The sequence below is a fragment of the Homarus americanus genome, unplaced genomic scaffold, assembly GCF_018991925.1.
Source record: "Homarus americanus isolate GMGI-L3 unplaced genomic scaffold, GMGI_Hamer_2.0 scaffold7626, whole genome shotgun sequence".
Taxonomy (NCBI): Eukaryota; Metazoa; Arthropoda; class Malacostraca; order Decapoda; family Nephropidae; genus Homarus; species Homarus americanus.
The window spans coordinates 1,534,833-1,553,648 of record NW_024718273.1 but is presented as its reverse complement, the minus strand read 5'-3'; positions in this window follow the sequence as shown (position 1 = coordinate 1,553,648).

The following is an 18,816-nucleotide window of genomic DNA, read 5'->3' as shown; positions in this document are numbered from 1 at the left end:
GGTGTGAGGAGGTGGGGTGTGGAGAGGAGGTGGGTGTGAGAGGAGGTGTGAGAGGAGGTTGTGTGAGAGGAGGTGGATGGAGAGGAGGTGGGTGTGAGAGAGGTGGGTGTAGAGGAGAGGTGGGTGAGAGGAGGTGGGTGTGAGGAGGTGGGTGTGAGAGGAGGGGGGTGGAGAGGGGAGCAGGAGAGGGGTGGGGGGAGAGGAGGTGGGGTTGAGGGGAGGGGAGGGGGTGGGAGAGGTGTGGGGTGGGAGAGGAGGTGAGGGGAGGAGGTGGGGTGTGGGAGAGGAGGTGGTGTGAGAGGAGTGGGGGGTGGGAGGAGGAGGGGGTGTGAGAGGAGGTGGGTGTGTGAGAGGAGGTGAGGGGAGAGGAGGGGGTGGAGGATGTGGGGTGTGGAAGAGGAGGTGTAAGAGGGTGTGAGAGGAGGTGGGTGGAGGGAGGGTGTGAGAGGAGGGGTGTGAGAGGAGGGGGGTGGAGAGGAGGTGGGTGTGGAGAGGGAGGTGGGTGTGAGAGGAGGTGGGTGTGGGAGAGGGAGGTGGGTGAGAGAGGAGGTGGAGAGGAGGTGTTTGAGAGGAGGTGGGTGGGAGAGGAGGGGTGTGGAGAGGAGGTGGGTGGGAGAGGAGGGTGTGGAGAGAGTGGGTGTGAGAGGAGGTGGGTGGAGAGGAGGTGGGGTGGGAGAGGAGGTGGGTGGAGAGGGAGGTGAGAGGGGAGGGGTGAGAGGAGGGGAGAGGAGGGGAGGTGGGGTGGGAGAGGAGGTGGGGTGAGAGAGGTGTGTGGGAGAGAGGTGGGTGGGAGAGAGGGGAGGAGGGGGTGGAGAGGTGGTGGGGTGTGGAGGAGGGGGTGTGAGAGGAGGAGGGAGAGGAGGTGGGTGTGAGAGGAGGTGGTGTGTGTGAGAGGAGGTGGGGTGAGAGGAGATGGGTGAGAGGAGGGTGGGAGAGGGGTGGAGGGGGAGGGAGAGGGGGTGGGTGTGAGAGGAGGGGTGAGAGGAGAGGGGGTGTGGAGAGGAGGGGGTGTTAGGAGGAGGTGGGGTGTGGAGAGGAGGGTGGGTGTGGAGAGGAGGTGGGGTGGGAGGAGGTGGGTGTGAAAGGAGAGGTGGGGTGTGGGAGGAGGTGGGTGGAGAGGAGGTGAGGGAGAGGAGGTGGGTGGAGAGGAGGTGGGTGGAGAGGGGAGGTGGTGTGAGAGGAGGTGGGTGTGAGAGGAGGTGGGGTGGAGAAGAGAGTGCTGGGAGGTGGGGTGGAGAGGAGGTGGGTGGAGAGGAGGTGGGTGGGGAGAGAGGAGGTAGGTGTGGAGAGGGAGGTGGGTGTGAGAGGAGGGGTGGGAGAGGAGGGGGGGGGTGTGAGAGGGAGAGGGGGGAGAGGAGGTGAGTGTGAGAGGAGGTGGGGTGTGGGAGAGGGAGGGGGGGTGGAGAGGAGGGGTGGGAGAGGAGGTGTGGGTGGAGAGAAGGTGGGGGAGAGGAGGTGGGTGGGAGAGGAGGTGGTGTGGGAGAGGAGGGGGTGTGAGAGGAGGTGGGTGTGGGAGAGGAGGTGGGTGGAGGAGGGGGGTGTGGGGAGAGGAGTAAGGTTAGGAGAAGAGGTGGGTGTGAGAGAGGAGGTGGGGAGGGGAGGCGTTGGAGGTGGTGGGGTGAGAGGAGGTGGGTGTGAGAGGAGGGGGTGTGGAGAAGAGGTGATGTGGGAGAGGAGGGGGGTGTGGGAGGAGGTGGGTGTGAGAGGAGGTGGGTGTGAGAGGGGCAGTGAGAGGAGGTGGGGTGTGGAAGGAGCTGGGTGTGTGAGAGGAGGTGGGTGTGAGAGGAGGTAGGTGTGGGGAGGGGAGGGGGTGGGAGAGGAGAGTGGGTGTGAGAGGAGGTGGGTGTGAGAGGAGGTGGGTGGGAAAGGAGCTGGGTGTGAGAGGGGGGTGGGGTGGAGAGAGGGGTGTGGGAGGAGGTGGGTGAGAGGAGGTGGGTGTGAGAGGAGGTGGGTGTGAGAGGAGGTGGGTGGGGAAAGAGTGCTGGAGGTGGGGTGGAGAGGAGGTGAGTGGAGAGGAGGTGGGGTGTGGAGAGGAGGTGGGGTGGGAGGAAGAGAGCTGGAGGTTGTGGGTGGGAGAGAGGAGGTGAGTGAGAGGAGGTGGGTGGGGAGGAGGGGGGGAGAGGGAGGTGGGTGTGAGAGGAGGGGAGGAGAGGAGGGTGAGAGGAGGTGGGTGAGAGGAGGTTGGTGTGAGAGGAGGTGGGTGAAAGGAGTGGGTGAGAGGAGGAGGAGGAGGGGTGGAGGGAAGGTGGGTGAGAGGAGGTGGTGGGAGAGTAGGGGTGAGAGAGGTGGAGAGAGAGGAGGTAGGTGCGTGGAGGTGGGTGAGAGGAGGTGGGGGAGAGGAGGTGGGTGAGAAGAGAGTGCTGGAGGTGGTGTGAGAGGAGGAGGAGAAGGGAGAGGGAGGTGGGTGTGAGAGGAGGGGGGTGTAGAGGAGGTAGGTGGAGAGGAGGTGGGTGGAGAGGAAGGGGGTGTGGAGAGGAGGGGTGGTTTGAAAGGGGTGGGGTGTGGAGAGGAGGTGGGTGTGGAGGAGGGGGGAGAGGATGTGTGAGAGGAGGAGGGGTGTGAGAGGAGGTGGGTGGAGAGGAGGTGGGTGGGGAGAGGAGGTGGGTGTGAGAGGAGGTGGGAAGGAGGAGAAGATGTGTGAGAGGGAGGGGGTGTGAGAGGAGGTGGGTTTGAGAGGAGGTGGGGGGAGAGAGGTAGGAGAGGAGGTGGGTGGGAGAGGAGGTGGGGAGGAGAGGGGTGAGAAGAGTGTGGAGAGGAAGGTGGAGGGGGGTGAAAAGAGGTGTGACAGGAAGAGAATGAGAGGAAGAGAGTGTATGAGGAGGAGTGTGGAAAGGACCAGGTGTGAGAGGAGGAAGTCTCGAAAGCAAGAGTGTGTGGGAGGAAGAGAGTGTGAAAGAAGGAATGTGTGAAAGGAGTATTGTGTGAGAGGAGGGGCAGATGAGAAGAGGAGTCTATGAGAATAGAAAGGTGACGCAGCCAGGACCATGTTTTCACCTGGCCACCATTAGCCTGGTGTCATCACGCCTGCACCTCCGCCATCATCTCCTTAGTTCCAGGCACAGATGGTGTTGTTGTGGTGAGGTAGTCAGTCTTATGAGGCAGCCACGATATTCCCCGAAATAAGGACCTCGTGTGTGTGTGTGTGTGTGTGTGTGTGTGTGTGTGTGTGTGTGTGTGTGTGTGTGTGTGTGTGTGTGTGTGTGTGTGTGTGTGTGTGTGTGTGTGTTATTAGAAGATATTTCCTCACAGTTTTCCGTGAACTGTACTTATTCTCTTCTCTGAGACGGAGGTGACTTAAACACAATTCACCAGATGTGGTACCTCCCTGTTATATAATTATAGTATATACTGTACTAGGCAAGCTACCTGGGTGAAAGACAGGAGATAGTGCACGACCAACCCATACACCCAAGATTCAGCTCTCTATCATCAAAATTATGTTACTGCATCAAGCATATATATATATATATATATATATATATATATATATATATATATATATATATATATATATATATATATATATATATATATATATATATATGTTGATAAAATTTCACAGGGAAAAGAGAAACAATGGAGCACCTTAGCTTTCGTCTTTATTCAAGACATCTACAGAGGTAACTGATTTTTTTTTTCATTTATTGGGCGTTTACAGTGCCCAACAGGGAAGCATGCTAAGTTCATGCTTGCCTTATGTCTCATGAGTTAAGGGCGTAGAAGCCTGAAGGAGGGCGTAGAAGCCTGAAGAGTCAATGGAACAATTTACACAGAACTATCTTCCCTTGAAACACTATACTTGTTCGCATTGACCCGCACTTGTAAGTACAGCCAAAGTGATGACATACCCCTCAGTGCTGAAATATTGTGGACTAATTATGCCCACTCGTTCCTGCCTTATCTGGAGCAATAAGACAACGTGGAATGAAGTGTAGCTAAGATTAATAGAGTTATGAACTTTGTATCATGTCATTATGCTCAATAATCAATTATAATTAAGATAAATTGTCTGAGACTAATTATGCAGGTTTTGACCACATCAATAAATATTGAATGCGTCAACAGGCGGGTTTCCATCATTCCCTTTGACTTGCCCGTCACCTGTACGTCCTTATTCCCAAGGCGTTTATAATAACAGTCTGCCACACACTGACCTACATCGGTCAGCCATAAACAGACCTACACAACAATCTTTCACACACTGACCTACACAACAGCCTGCCAAACACTGACCTACACAACAGCCTGCCACACACTGCCCTACACAACAGTTTGCCAAACACACGAATCTGAACAATAGTCTGCCACACACTGACCTACACAACAGCCTGCCACACACTGACCTACACAACAGTTTGCCACACACTGACCTACACAACAGTCTGCCACACACTGACCTACACAACAGCCTGCCACTACACAGTTTGCCAAACACACGAATCTGAACAATAGTCTGCCACACACTGCCTAAACAACAGCCTGCCACACACTGCCCTACACAACAGTTTGCCAAACACACGAATCTGAACAATAGTCTGCCAAACACTGACCTAAACAACAGCCTGCCACACACTGACCTACACAACAGTTTGCCAAACACACGAATCTGAACAATAGTCTGCCACACACACACTGACCTACACAACAGCCTGCCACACACTGCCCTACACAACAGTTTGCCAAACACACGAATCTGAACAATAGTCTGCCACACACTGACCTACACAACAGCCTGCCACACACTGACCTACACAACAGTCTGCCACACACTGACCTACACAACAGTCTGCCACACACTGACCTACACAACAGTCTGCCACACACTGACCTACACAACAGTCTGCCACACACTGACCTACATAACAGCCTGCGAGTGATGTCATCGGAAGCAATAAATTTGATATAATTCTTTCGTGATTCCTTTGCGGGCGTAAAGTAAAAACCAATGTAACCTAACCTAACCTAACCTAACCTAACCTAACCTAAACTCATAAGTTGACAACTCTTATTCTCCGCTGTGGTGGATCTCTTCCGTAACACTCCAAAACTACTACCCAAGTGTACACACAAGAACTACTGTCAAAGTGTACACACAAGAACTACTGTTCAAGTGTACACTCAACAACTACTACCCAAGTGTACACACAAGAACTACTGTCCAAGTGTACACACAAGAACTACTGTCCAAGTGTACACACAAGAACTACTGTCCAAGTGTACACACAAGAACTACTGTCCAAGTGTACAAACATGAACTACTGTCCAAGTGTACACACAAGAACTACTGTCCAAGTGTACACACAAGAACTACTGTCCAAGTGTACACACAAGAACTACTGTCCAAGTGTCCGCACATGAACTGCTCGAGCCTAAAAGCCTTCACTGTCAGACACAAAACAAACATTTCTTTTCACACAAAGACACACCAAACAAACACACTCACTCACACAAACACTGTCGGGGTCTTAGATTGATGTTGACTGAAGAACAAAAACTATAGGGGAAAAAATGCTCGTTTGAAATGTTTCCTTTGGCCACCCTCTTTCTGAGGGTCATGTGGGCCTTCCCTTCCTTCCTCTCCTCTCCCTTGTCCCTCCCTCCCTTCCTCACTCATTAACTCCTGTAGGGTTTCTTCCACTCACCGTCCCTCACTCCCTTTCCACAGAGTTTACCTTACTCCCCTTCTCCTTTCCATCCTGCCTAACTCCCTCCCTTCCTCACTCCCTCCCTTCCTTCCCCCCACTCCGCTTTACCAGAAACAATTGTAAGTCGTCGTAAGCTCTATCAGATGTAGCTGGCACCACAAGATAGTGCCGGGGAGGAGGAGTGTTACGAGCACTAGACTCCCATATCTCTAACTGCTGCTGCTGATGATGACGATACTCTGGCGACAACGATACTCTGACAACAACGATACTCTGGCAGCAATGATACTAGCGACAACGATACTCTGGCAACAACGATACTCTGGCAGCAATGATACTGGCGACAACGATACTCTGGCAACAACGATACTCTGGCAACAACGATACTCTGGCAGCAATGATACTAGCGACAACGATACTCTGGCAACAACGATACTCTGGCAACAACGATACTCTGGCAGCAATGATACTGGCGACAACGATACTCTGGCAACAATGATACTGGCGACAACGATACACTCTGGCAACAACGACACTCTGGCAACAATGATACTGGCGACAACGATACTTTAAGAACATAAGAACATAAGAATGGAGGAAACTGCAGCGGGCCTATTGGCCCATACTGGGCAGTCCCGTTTACACCCAACCCCTATTGCTCATATAAGCATCCAACCTATGTTTGAAGCAATTCAGCGTATTCGAGTTAATGATGATATTTGGTAACTTGTTCCATTCATCCACTACTCTGTTTCCAAACCAGTGTTTACCTATTTCACTCCTAAATCTAAATTTGTCTAATTTAAAACCATTGTTACGAGTTCGCTCCTGGTTGGATAGTTTGAGTACCTTTGTAATGTCCCCTTTGTTTAGCCCTGCCTTCCACTTATACACCTCTATCAGGTCGCCCCTCGCTCTACGTCTCTCGAGGGAGTGCAAATTAAGATGCTTTAACCTGTCTCTATACTCAAGGTTCCTAATGCCCGGGATTAGTCTTGTCATTCTCCTCTGAATTCTTTCAAGGATTCTATATCCATTCTGTAATACGGTGACCAGAACTGAACTGCGTAATCCAGGTGTGGTCTCACAAGAGCAAGATACAGTTTTAGGATGACTTCGCTAGTCTTGTAACTAACACTCCTTTGTATGAACCCAAGTACTTTATTAGCCTTGTTACGAGCAAAAACACATTGTTTATTTGGCTTAAGGTTCCTACTTATCATTACTCCTAAATCTCTCTCGCAGTCGGATTTCTCTATGGCATCCTTGTTCATCTGGTATCTGGTTTCCCTATTTACATCTCCTATACTGAGTACTTTACATTTGTCCACGTTGAATTTCATCTGCCATTTTTCAGACCATTGGAAAAATTTGTTTAGATCATCCTGTAGTTTTGCCGAGTCCTCGTCAGATTTAATAACACGTCTTATTTTAGTGTCATCAGCAAATTTGCTTATGTTGCTGTCTATGCCGATATCTAGGTCGTTTATGTATAAAATAAATAATAATGGTCCAAGTACTGAGCCTTGAGGAACTCCACTTGTGACATTGCTCCAATGGGACTTAGTGCCATTAATGCTCACTCCCTGTTTCCTGTCCTGTAACCACGCCCTAATCCATTTAAGAATATTACCTTTGATGCCATGTGCTTCTACCTTTCTAATTAGTCTTTCGTGGGGGACTCTGTCGAAGGCTTTGCTAAAGTCGAGATATACCACATCATAATTGTGCCACTCGTCCACCGATTCGAAAACTGATGAAAAGAATGTTAATAGATTAGTTAGACATGAACGTCGGCTTGTGAAGCCATGCTGGGAATTATTGATCACTCCTTGTTTCTCCAGGTGATTTCGAATAGAGTTTGAAATGATTGCTTCCAGTAATATGCCTACTATTGATGTTAGACTGATTGGGCGGTAGTTAGAGGATAGTGATCTATCCCCCTTCTTGAAAATCGGCATTACATTCGCTATCCTCCAGGATTTTTGTACTACAACTGTTTTTAAGGATATGTTAAACAACTTTGCTAAGGGCATACTAAGTTCTTCCTTACATTCCTTTAATACTCTGGCAAATATCTCATCGGGACCAGGTGACTTATTAGGCTTTAGTTTGTCTATTTTCTTACTAACATCATTGCTAGTCACTACTATCTCGTTTAATTTGTTTTCTTCACTATCTCTGAATAGAGTCGCTGCCCCGGGTATCATGTTTAAATTTTCTGTGGTGAAAACTGTTGAAAAATATTTATTCAAATTATTGCTCATTTCTCTGTCATTATCAGTGAGCTCGCAAGGTATCTGACCGTATTGGTCCAATCTTTTCTCGTGTTTCAGTTTGATACATTTGATAGAATCCTTTGGGGTTTGTCTTCGCCTCCCTTGCTATCCTTACCTCATAATTCCACTTGGCTTTCCTTATCTCGGTTTTAACCCTACTCGCCAATACCCTATCATAATCCCAGAGGTAAATGTCGCCACGATTTATCCTTCTACCCATAGCCTTCCTTTGGCCAATGATGTTCTTTAAATAATTATTTATCCATTTAGTATCATTGTTGTCTGATCTGAGGGTTTTGTATGGTATGTTCTGTCTTTGTGCATTAAGTAACTCATTATTTAAATTGTCGTGGAACTCGGCAATCTCTGATCTCGTTATCAGGTCGGTGTCATCAGTCAGGTTCACGGCCAAGCGCGACACCCTCTCTCTCAGCTGCCTCTTTAAACTGTCAAAGTTTGACCTTCTGAAATCTGGAACTTTAGTGGAATTTTCCTTACGTCTGCCCTGAAAATCTAACTGGAATCTAATTTCTTTGTGATCGCTGTTTGCAATTTCGTTCCCTACCTCAACATTGCTAATGAGGTTTTCACTGTTTGACAGAACTAAATCGAGTATATTATTACCCCGGGTGGGTTCGGTTATATGTTGACTTAGAAAACAGTCCTGGTTCGTCTCGAGAAAATACTCTGATTCTGAGTTACCTGTAAGGTCAGTCCAATCTATTTGGCCAAGGTTAAAGTCTCCTACTATGCAGACTTTGTTGTGTATGGATGCCCTGCGCATTTCATCCCAGATAAGTCGCTCATTGACTCTATCAAGATTGGGAGGTCTATATATTACTCCTGTGATTAATTTTCCCTACCGTCGATTAATTCTATCCAAATTGTTTCTGTATTCTGCTCAGTTTTTATTTCCATATTTATTTCACACTTCAGATTATCCCTATCCTTTCCTGGTCTGCCTATCGGTATGGAACAGTTTGTAACCCGCAATTTTTTATTCGACCGGCAATTTACGTGAGTCTAGGTTGATCCATGTTTCAGTGAATGCTATTATATCGATTTTTTCGGTACATACCAAGGCCCTAATATCATCCATTTTGTTTCTCATACTTCTACTGTTCTCGTAGTATACATTTAAGTTAGTCGTGTTCTGAGTCCTCCCCTTACCGCATTTAGTTTTAAACTCCCTGTCTAATTTAGTTTTGTCATCATACCTAACACTATTTCCCTGTAATCTTTCACTTTGTTTACCCTCTCCCACTGCATTCTCCTCCACCCCCGTGCTCATATATTCTCCTAGCAGTTTAAAGACTTCGATATCTTTTGAACTGCCCTCTCGAGAGACCCAGCCAGGGTTGCCACCCCATCCCTAGACAGGTGCACCCCATCCCTAGCATAAAGGTCCCTTCTGCCGTAGAAATTGTCCCAGTTGTCAATGAATGGGACTGATATTGACTTGCAATATTTGTCAAGACGGTCGTTGACACCAACTGCCCTTGACAACCATTCATTGCCAACTCTCCTTCTAGGCAGGACACGGCATATGATAGGGATCCCTCCCTTAGTCCTAATACGATCTATAGCTGCCTTGAACTTATCAAGAAGCTCCTCGCTCCTGCACCGGCCAATATCATTGCCTCCTGCACTGAGGCAGATAATGGGTTTGTTCCCATTACCAGACAAGATATTGTCCATCCTGTCAATTATATCCCCCACCTGCCAGTATCTATGAGATTATTCTTTGTAAAATGTGAGGATGCATCATCGCCTCAGGGGCTATATTAGATACTGCACATGATATTACTGTCTATATGTGTCATCAGTTTTCTGGTATGGAAGCCTTGGTCTTAGCGGGAGGTGTAATGATTGTTTATCTGACCACAGCTTACAGACCAGAGAAGATAGCACATATAACAGTAAGTTGATGAGCAGTTGTACACCCACGCAAGTTGACACACCCTACAGTGAGATTAAGACCAGACCCAGGAGAGGGCACTGCCACAAGTTACCTGAGTTAACCCGGCGTTATGACTGTGTTCAAAAGACTCACCTGACCAAGACACACCCGGGTGGTAATAATTAGGAAGCATTACCGACCGGCGACATGACCAATCACCTGGGCAAACACAGCTGTCCAGATCTAACCAGTTTAGTGTTCATTAGGAGAGGTTATCTTCCGGCTTGTGACCGCCAATATAAGAGCCTGCAGCTCCTTCCACAAGTCATTAGCAATCGGATTATTATTGTAACAGGGAAGGGACCGACAGCTCCTTCCCAAAGGGAGACGTCCCTCCCCAGCACCGAGTCTCCAGCTGGCAGAGTCTCCCATGGAAGACATAGTCCAGCGGCACCTGCAGCTTCCCCAGCCGCTGGGCCCCCCCTCAGGTCACACGTGAGTCATTGTCAGAGCGATCCAATAGACTGCCTTTGTCAAATAATATTTTTTTAAATAATTATTTATCCATTAAGGGTCATTATTGTTTGATCTGAGTTTTCTGTATGATATGTTCTGCCTTTGTGCAATAAGTAACTCATTATTTAAATTGTTGTGGAACTCATCAACCTCAGATCTCGTGATCAGGTCATCCTCAACCGTCAGGTCTCCAGGTAAGGTGAGGTCGCCCTCTTTGGGTACATTGTGTGAGGTCATGCAATTCACCCTAAAGCTGGCTCTTCAAACTATCAAAGTTTGCCCTTCTGAAATCTGGGACTTTAGTGGAATTTTCCTTGTAGCTGCCCTGAACTTCTAATTGGAAACTTATTTCTTTGTGATCGCTGTTAGCAAGTTCGTTCCCTACCTCGACATTACTAATGAGGTTTTCTCTGTTTGATAGATCTAAATAGAGTATATTATTACCTCGAGTGGGTTTAGTTATATGTTGGCTTAGGAAACAGTTCTGGATTGTTTCAAGAAAATCCTCTGATTGTGAGTTACCTGTAAGGTCATTCCAATCTATATGGCTAAAGTTAAAGTCGCCTACTATACAGACTTTGCTATGTATGGAAGCCCTGCGCATTTCATTCCAAATAAGTTGCTCATTAACTCTTTCAAGATTAGGAGGTCTATATATTACTCCTGTGACTAATTTTTCCCTACCATCGATTAAGTCTATCCAAATTGTTTCTGTATTCCGCTCAGTTTGTATTTCCTTATTTATATCACTTTTCAGATTATCCCTGGCATAGAATGCTACTCCGCCGCCTTTCCTGGTCTGCCTATCGGTATGGAATAATTTGTAACCTGCAATTTGGTATTCGACAGGTAACTCACGTGAGACTAGGTTTATCCATGTTTCGGTGAATGCTATTATATCGATTTTTCAGTACATACCAACGCCCTGATTTCATCCATTTTGTTTCTCATACTTATTCTGTTTGCGTAGTATACATTTAAGTTAGTCGTGTTCTGAGTCCTCTCTTTGTCGCGTTTAGGTTTTACCCCCTGCCTAATATAGTTTTGTCATCATTCCTAGCACTATTTCCCTGTAACCTTTCACTTTGTTTACCCACTCCCACTGCAGTCTCCTCCACTCCCGTACTCATATGTTCTCCTAGCAGTTTAAAGACTTCGACATCTTTTGAACTGTCCTCTCGAGAGAACCAGCCAGGGTTGCCACCCCATCCCTAGACAGATGCACCCCATCCCTAGCATAAAGGTCCCTTCTGCCATAGAAGTTGTCCCAGTTTTCAATGAATGGGACTGATATTGACTTGCAATATCTGTCAAGACTGCCGTTGACACCAACTGCCCTTGACAACCATTCATTGCCAACTCTCCTTCTAGGCAGGACACCACATATGAGAGTGATCCCTCCCATCGACCTAATACGTGCTGTAGTTGCCCTGAACTTATTAAGAAGCTCCTCACTCCTACACCGGCCAATATCATTGCCTTCTACACTGAGGCAGATAATGGGTTTGTTCCCATTACCAGACAAGATATTGTCCATCCTGTCAACTATATCCTCCACCCCAGCTCCTGGCAAACACACCCTCATCCTATTTTTATTTTTACCACTAAAAGCTCTGTCCGGGTACCGTACCTGGGAATCGCCTATAATTAAGGTTTTCGTAACTTCTTTGTCAGCCTTGTCTCTGACTATGCTAATGTCCAATACGTCTATCAAAGGACTGAAAGAGTTGGTACACTTAGCTGTTGTTGTCTTATCCTTGGTGTGTTTTTTCACCACCACCCTTCGCCTGAGTTTTCGTCAAACAAGGGCTTACCTTGTCTCGTTTCTTCCTTCATCCTCGCTATCACTTCCTTTAATTTCAAGATTTCTTCCTTGGCCCTCTCTAACTCGGCCTTCAGAAGGGCACAGTCCTGTTCACAAGTAGCACTAGCCATTACTGACAATTAATCCCCCAGAGCTAAGCCTGTCTTGATCTTTCCTCTAGTAAGGTCAGAACAACGATACTCTGGCGACAATGACAATCTGGCGACAACGACACTCTGGTGACAGCGACACTGACGAGAACGACATTCTGGCGACAACGACACTCTGGCGACAACGACACTCTGGCGACAACGACACTGACGAGAACGACATTCGGGCGACAATGACACTGACGAGAACGACATTCTGGCAACAACGACACTTTGGCAGCGACGAAAATCTGTTGGCGACAACCACACTCTGGAGACAAAGACACTCTGGAGACAATGACACTTTGAAGACAAAGACACTCTTAGGACAAAGACGGTCTGGAGTCAAGGGCTACACACCGATGAAGCCTGAGAGTTGTGGTCACTTAGTGTACATGTTTTTTAAATAAACAAAATGGATGACAGTTATTCCTCACAATTACAGTTGTCAACACTTGTAGTTAGGATCGAGTCTCTGTCGACACCTTTTATGTTTCTAGTGTAGGTATAAGGTGTCAGATGTGTTCTTGTATCCTCAGTGAAAAAGGGTGAAAGTGGCTCCCAGAAGTCTGATGGACTGTTAGGGGCACAGACACTGCGCATAAAATAACTACGATTTTAGTGCACAATGATTCGGTGTGGCCAGCATTGTACTTTCTTAATTACTGTATAGTTAGGGACCTATTCACAGCTGGATCAAATGAGGGTTCTCTGGGCACAAACCAGAGATTTTTAAGACTGGATCCGAGTGCTGTATTTACTCCACCACCGCATCCATCCAAGTCTCAGGTAAAGAGAAAAACTGACTCAATCGTGGGTGAATCAATGAGTTGTTGGTCACTTTGTGTTGGTTCACTGACCCACAAACACCACCACCATAATACACCACCTCACAGCCCATAGGGGTGTTCACTGACCCACCAACACCACCATCATAATCCACCAGCTCACAGCCCAGGGATTGTGCACAAGAAATATAAGTGGATTAGTCTTTGGTTTGGTGTTTACAATATTTGTAAAAAGTTTCTGTGTTGTTAGTTAATAATGTATGAACACTGGGATCATGGAGGCGGCCACGGGGTCAACCTGGGGCAGGAGTGGGAAGAGGAGGAGGAAGATGGAGAGGAGGAGAAAGAGGGGGAGAGGAAGAGGAGAAGAAAGAAGAGGATGTAGAGGAGAAGAAAGAAGAGGAGGAAGAGTAGAAAAAATAAGAGGAGGAGTTGCATCTGGGATAAGAGGACTAAGAACCTAGACTCTGAGACAAACGAAAATGTCAATACAATTTAGGCTCCTTATCGGCCACAATCTGTGACGGAGCCTGAGTGAACAAGTGAGTTAAGGCCTCGCAGATCCAGTGTAAAGGAATATACATTATTCAATCGGTATACCACCGAGGAAGATGGGACATGTTATATTAATGGTCCCAACGTCATTAATTGATTGATTGATGGCTTGTGGCAATAACATCCCTGGCGACACAACAGCTCAGGTCACCCTACGTCAATAACTTAAATATATTGTGTACCAACAAGCACAAGTAACTTACCTCAAGGACAAGGAAACTCTTTTATTATTAATGTTAATGTTACTGTGTCAGAAATGAAGCAGAAAAATCATTATTAAGTTTGAAGTCAATGTTACACAGATCAAGGTCACTGTAACATAGGTCGACGTCACCGTTACATAGATCAAGATCACTGTTACATAGATCAAAGCCACTGTAACACAGTTCGACGTCACTGTTACATAGATCAAGGTCACCGTTACATAGAATTAGATCACTGTTACAAAGGTCAAAGCCACTGTAAAATAGTAGTAGGTAGCAGGCAGCTACCAAACAGGGAGGTACTACCGCCTGGGAAGATATTGGAAGCATAATGTGCTATCCAATGGTAAACCATGCTGCCATATGACATCATGAAAATTGTGACCAAGTCCCAGGTTGCTGAACTGACTTTTTGCCTCATTTACACACAATACAGTCTCAATTGTTTCTCTTACTATTCAGAACACAACATACATTATTATTATTATTATTATTATTATTATTATTATTATTATTATTATTATTATTATTATTATTATTATTATTATTATTATTATTATTATTATTATTATTATTATTATTATTATTATTATTACTATTATTATTAGCAGAATCGCCGCCCTCTGGGCGGCTCATCCACTAGGCAACAGTAGGGCGCCACCCTCCGGGAGGCTCCACATTATCTCACTATTCAATCCCCAAAATTTCTTCTTCCATCTATAGTTCATTAACGGTGTATGTAAGTTCCACCATGTTTTTCACTACAACGGTACAGCAAAGTATATGTTTTTAGCATTAAACTGTTATTATTTTATTGTCTAATCATCACTACATATAACACTACCCATCATCACTACATATAACACCATCCATCATCCCTACATATAACACCATCCATCATCACTACATATAACACCACACATCATCACTACATATAACAATATCCATCATCACTACATATAACATCATCCATCATCACTACATATAATACCTCCCTTCATCACTACATATAACACCATCCATTATCACTACATATAACACCACCCATCATCACTACATATAACAATATCCATCATCACTACATATAGCATCATCCATCATCACTACATATAACACCATCCATCATCACTACATATAACACCATCCATCATAACAACAGATCGGTAAAGTAGATTCCGAGATTCTCGTGCGGACACACATGGGAGGACGCCACTCTCCGGGAGGCTCCACATTGTCTCACTGTAGTGCATTAGGGTAGACCACATTTTTGGTTTTGCCATTAGCAGCAAGTATGTACAGATTTTTGCCAGTTCCCACTCAGGAGCATCCAACATAGAACTGTCCATGAGAGAATCAAGTAAACACTTGCTATCCATGCCAAGTTTGGTTCGGGCGGCTCATTCGCTAGGCCACGGTAGGAAGCCATCCTCCGGGAAGCTCCACATTGTCTCACTGATCTCTCCCAAAAACTTCTTCTTCCATCAATATTTCATTAACGGTGTTTGTAAATTCCACTACAACGGTACAGCAAAGTATATTTTTTTAGCATTAAACTGTTATTATTTTATTGTCTAATCATCACTACATATAACACCATCCATCATCACTACATTTAACACCATCCATCATCACTGAATATAACACCACCCATCATCACTACATATAACAACATCCATCATCACTACATATAACAACATCCATCATCACTACATACAACACCATCCATCATCACTACATATAACAACATCCATCATCACTACATATAACATCATCCATCATCACTACATATAACACAATCCATCAGCACTACATATAACACCACCCATCATCACTACATATATCATCATCCATCATCACTACAAATAACACCATCCATCATCACTACATATAACACCATCCATCATCACTACATATAACACCACCCATCATCACTACACATAACAACATCCATCATCACTACATATAACATCATCCATCATCACTACATATAACACCATCCATCATCACTACATATAACACCACCCATCATCACTACACATAACAACATCCATCATCACTACATATAACATCATCCATCATCACTACATATAACACCATCCATCATCACTGCATATAACACCATCCCTCATCCCTACAGATCGATAAAGTAGTTTCCGAGATTCTCGTGCGAACACGCAAACAAACAAACCCATCCACAAACAGACGGGCTGCTCATTCGCTCGGCCACGGTAGGACGCCACCCTCCGGGAGGCTCCATATTGTCTTACTGTTCAGTCCCCAAAACTTCTTCAGTCAATAGTTCATTAACGGTGTATGTAAGTTCCACCATGTTTTTCACTACAACGGTACAGCAAAGTATATTTTTTTAGCATTAAACTGTTATTATTTTATTGTCTAATCATCACTACATATAACACCACCTATCATCACTACATATAACATCATCCATCATCACTACATATAACACCATCCATCATCACTACATATAACACCATCCATCACCTTTCCATATATAACATCATCCATCATCACTGCATATGACATCATCCATCATCACTACATATAACATCATCCATCATCACCACAAATAACGTCATCCATCATCACTACATATAATACCATCCATCATCACTACAGATCGGTAGTTTCAGAGGTTTTTGTGCGGACACACACACACACAAACACACAAACATAGATTATTATTATTATTATTATTATTATTATTATTATTATTATTATTATTATTATTATTATTATTATTACTATTATTATTTTTAATAATATTTTGTTGTTCTATTTTCTAATTTTGTATTTTTTAATATAATTTTTTTTTACTATGGATCATTATTATTATTATTATTATTATTATTATTATTATTATTATTATTATTATTATTATTATTATTATTATTATTATTATTATTATTATTATTATTATTATTATTATTATTATTATCATTATTATTATTATTATTATTATTATTATTATTATTATTATTATCATTATCATCATTATTATTATTATTATTATTATTATTATTATTATTATTATTATTATTATTATTATTATTATTATTATTATTATTATTATTATTATTATTATTATTATTATTATTATTATTATTATTATTATTATTATTATTATTATTATTATTATTATTATTATTACATTTTCGCCCCCAGGCCGCGATGTGGGTCAGTGACCTGTGCCTGTGGGCTATTCCCGAAAAAAAAAAAAAAAAAAAATACGTCCAGAATCACCGTTATATAGTTCAAGAACACTGTTACATAGATGAAGATCACTGATACATATATCTAAATCACTGTTATATAGATTGGAGTCATTGTTAAATAAATCGAGGTCACTGTCGTTAAAGACAGAATTTGGTTATCTAATTCACCGTTACGTCATCAACAGCGGCGCCAGACAGTGAGGAGATACCACCCCCTCCCTTGATGGTCTCACGAGAACTGGGTTAAGTGTCACCACCTGCATCACTAACACCGGAATCATTGTCTCCTACATTATAGTGTAATTGTCATGAACCGCTGACCAGGAAAATGTACAGGCAACTCCTCTCTGGCGGGAGGTTAAAGTCACATACACACACACACACACACACACTACTATTACTACTTTGCTGTCACTCGGAATCCAGTATGGCAATCATCCAGCTATGGTACAATGATATGAATTATTAAAGATATCACCTTCGTTGGTGAGCTCTGACTGGCAGGGTCGTCAACAGATATTGCACATCTGGAGCGGGAGGGGTGGTGGCAGCGTCTTTCCAGTGTTGGCGCTTGTCTCCCTTGGTATACAGTCGGGCTAACACGAAAGTATTGACACCTTCTTGTGTGGTGCTCCTCCAAGTGTTACGGTATGAATTAATTGTCTCCCAGGTGAGGGGGTCGATTTGGTACTTGTGCAGGTTTGTCTTAAGACTATCCTTGTACCTTTTCAGTTTCCTGCCAGCAATACATTTACTATTCGTTAGGTGACTGGAAAGTAGCTGCTTTGGCAGTCTACTGTCGTCCATGCGGGTAACATGGCCGGTCCAACGTAGTTGTTCATGGATAATGGTAGCCTCGATGCTCCTACAGTTGGTGTCAGCGAGAATACTGCCATTTGTTCTCTTGTCGGATGCCTTCCCAGCGAACTCGGAGGATGGAATGTAGACTACATTGGTGAAAGTTTTCAAGTGCCTTGATCTGCCGCCTGTATGTGACCCATATCTCGTCGCCATATAGCATGGTGCGGAGGACCACTGCTCTATATACATGCAACTTTGTAGAGAATTTCAGCTCCCTACAGCTGAAGACACAGGTATGGAGTCTGCCAAAGGCTTGAGATTCACATCTGATCCGATGTTGAATCTCTTCATTCGAAGTCTGCGGTTGTGCACAGATGGAGGCCGAGATACTGAAAGTGGGTAACATTAGAGGGGGTAGTACTGTTAAGCTGGATGGATGGTGGAGGTGTGGCTGAACAAGGGGCAGGCTGAAAGAGAATCTGAGTCTTACGTACATTCACCTCAATGCCGAATTGTGCATACGCATCTGCGTAACTGCGTAGGTGTTCAGGATCACCTGTAGGTCACGTTCAGTGTGAGCAACAAGGGTGAGGTCGTCTGCATACAGAAGTTCAGTAATGGACGCTGCCGACACCTTTTTTCCGGCCTGGAGTCGTCTTATGTTGAAAAGAACCCCTTCACCAGGTACTGGATGTCCACCCCGCCGGCTAAATTGGTAAGGGTACGAGTAAGCAAGGCAGCCAAGAAAATGGAAAAGAGAGTTGGTGCCAGTATACATCCTTGTTTTACCCCGTTTGGATGGGGAATAATTCAAACTGGGTGCCATTGTGCAGGACACTGCCGTTTATGCAGCCAAAACGGCTGAGGGTCCGCCAGAGGGCTTCCCTGTTGACCGAGTCGAAAGCCTTGGTTTGGGCGATGAAGGACATGTACAGGTTACGAC